The sequence below is a fragment of the Anoplophora glabripennis genome, unplaced genomic scaffold, assembly GCF_000390285.2.
Source record: "Anoplophora glabripennis isolate ALB-LARVAE unplaced genomic scaffold, Agla_2.0 scaffold707, whole genome shotgun sequence".
NCBI lineage: Eukaryota > Metazoa > Arthropoda > Insecta > Coleoptera > Cerambycidae > Anoplophora > Anoplophora glabripennis.
The window spans coordinates 3,743-6,732 of record NW_019417776.1 but is presented as its reverse complement, the minus strand read 5'-3'; the positions used below and the strand labels follow the sequence as shown (position 1 = coordinate 6,732).

The 2,990-nt window shown below is 27.5% G+C and overlaps 1 long non-coding RNA gene across 1 annotated transcript; it reads left to right on the top strand.

The window, feature by feature from the left end:
• Window positions 1–367: 367 nt before the first annotated feature.
• On the top strand, window positions 368–1,777 carry LOC111692478. Its single transcript, XR_002763242.1, has 3 exons — window positions 368–991; window positions 1,095–1,175; window positions 1,492–1,777. It is a non-coding gene; the product is annotated as an uncharacterized LOC111692478 (long non-coding RNA).
• The last annotated feature ends 1,213 nt before the right edge of the window (window positions 1,778–2,990 follow it).

Genomic DNA, 2,990 nt, shown 5'->3' with positions numbered 1-2,990 from the left:
TCATTTTACTACAACCTTTTGTGAATACTCTTCTGTAATTATTTTGTAAATTTAAATTTTTACACACAACTGTCAGAAATAGGTACAGAATTTTACACAAAAAAGTCGAAATTACGCTCGGTTACTGCAGAAAATATTTATACCCCATATTTTTTGGAAGAAGAAGAAATAATAATAATAATAATAATAATAATAATATTTATTCAACTAATATCAACAATACAATAATGTACATATATACACATATATACATACATATACATAAAAAGTGAATAAATATATACTCGATAAGTGTTTAACACTTGTTTCAAGATAAACACAATAAAAGGAAAGGAATACAGTACTTACAATGAAATTTCAGTGCATATTCACAATAAACATACATATATTACATATAAACCAACAGTTGCATAAAAATACAGTACACTAAAAAAATACACAAACTACATCAACGAACTAGGTGCACTAGTCTGCTGGAACCTAATGAAAATATTCATACAACACTTCTCTAGGCGTTTCCAATATATATATTTTAAGTTTTTTCTTGAATGAAGAAAATGACGCATTATGAATTTTTAAATAATCAGGTATCGTATTATATAATTTTGGAGCCAAATACATATTGGATCTTTGACCTATATTTTTTTGCATCAAAGGAGGTAAGTATTTATTTATTTTCCTTGTTTCATAGTGATGTGTGATTAATTCGCATTTGTCCTCTACTAAATGATATCTAGAGATACAATTATAATAGTATAGTTGCCTTATATCGAGCATTTTGGCTTCACTAAATAATTCGCTAGTAGAGTAAGTTTGTTCCTTCTTAAATATTATCTTTAGAAATCTTTTTTGCAGTATTTGAAGAGGTTCAATATGACTCTTAACAGCAGAGCCCCAGGCTAATATAGCATAATTTATATGGCTTTCCACTAAGGAGTAATAGATGGTCTTCAAATACTGCATGGATAACAAACTACCGAGATACTTAAAGGTATGTATTATTGACTGAAGTTTTTTTATAATATAATTTATATGATTATCCCAACGTAAATGACAATCTAATAATACACCTAAATATTTGACTTTTGTTTCAGGAAGAATCGTAAAAATGTTTCTGTTGATTTCTATATTCAAGCAATCAAAGGATGGAATTGTTGATTTATTACATGTAAAAGGTAAGTAACTAGTTTTTTCCAGATTAATTGTTAACAGTTTATAGTTAAGCCAGTCATTAATATATGACAGATCTCTTTGTGCAACTTCCTTCAATTGATCCCATGTTTCAGCCCAATGAAAAACGGCTGTATCATCCGCAAATCCTATAATAAAGCCTTTAACTGGCAAAGTGAATAGATCATTTATATATATTAAGAATAATATTGGCCCCAATACAGTACCTTGCGGTACGCCATATTCAACGGTTAATTTCTCACTGCAAACATCACCCACTCTCACGCATTGTTTCCTATTTTTTAAATAACTTTCCATTAGTTTAAGGCACTCTCCTCTGACTCCTATATTTTCTAATGACTGCAAAAGTAGAGAATGGCTGACAGTATCAAAGGCTTTGGTTAAATCAATGAACGTGCATAAGCAAGGCAAACCCTTATCAAGTGCTAGGGAAACTTTGTTTATAAGTGTAATGATTGCATCTTGCGTCGATGTGTTTTCCTTAAAGCCATACTGTTCCTGAGCTAGGAGTTTATTCCTATTTAAAAATGATACTATTCTATTTTTAATAATTTTTTCAAAAATTTTGTTAAAGTTTGTTACTAGAGAAATCGGTCTATAATTATATGCTTGTGTATTATCACCCTTCTTGAAAATGGGAATAATGATAGAATCTTTAAATGCAGAAGGCCAAATACTAGATGTCATACAGTTATTTATAATGTAAACTAATGGTTCAATTAAAAACATGGCAACAGATTTTATTATTTCTGAACTTAAATTATCATTTCCAGGTGATTTGTTATCTTTTAATTGTAATATTACGTTTTTTAGTTCCTGGTTATCTGTAGGTAGCAGCACTAATGATGATAAAGAGTTTTTTTTTGTAAATGTAACATTTTGATTAAGTTTTGGTTTTATTTTTTGAGCTAACGATTTTCCTATATTTGCAAAGGTTAAATTAAATTCATCAGCCATATCTTTAGAATTTGTTATAATGGTATTACCAGATTGTAAACTACTTATAACTTTTGGTTTTGAATAAGATCCGGTAATATTTTGAACTACTTTCCACAATTTTTTTGAATCAAATTTATTTCTATTAATTAGATCATTGTAATAATTTCTTTTTGCCGCTTTTATTATATTTGTTAATTTGTTTTTATAATTTTTATATTCTAGTAATAACTCTAAATTATTAGGATTTTTTTGCAAAACACGAAACATTTTATTTTTTTTACTTACAGATTTTATTATTGAATTTGTAATCCAGTTATTTTTTTTATGAAATTTTCTTTTTAATAATTTAGTGACTGTGCAGCTTTCAAGTGATTCTGTTATGATTTTAATAAATACATTTGTTGCAGTTTCCACATTTTCTGAGGCATAGACAGCCTCCCAGGAAGTGTTTTCCAACAATGAATAAAATTTATTAGTATCTATATTTTGAGTATATTTAAGTTTTTGTTGCATTGTGATTTTAGGATTATTTAGTATTATCTGTAATATGGTTGTACAGTGATCTGTGATATTACTTTGTAAAACTATGGGGAGAATATATTCTAATAAACTATTATTTTTTGACTTAATAAAAATATGATCAATGCATGATTTTGAGTTATTTGTTATTCTTGTGGGTTCGTTTATAGTCGATGTAAAACCTGATTCACTCATTATATTACAATATTCTACGACATAATCTGTCATGGATGATAATAAATTTATATTTATATCCCCTACAAAAAGATAATGCTCATTTGTAAACTCGAAATTTTGGAAGTATCTCTGAAGATTGGCATTAAAAATATAAGGATTATCAG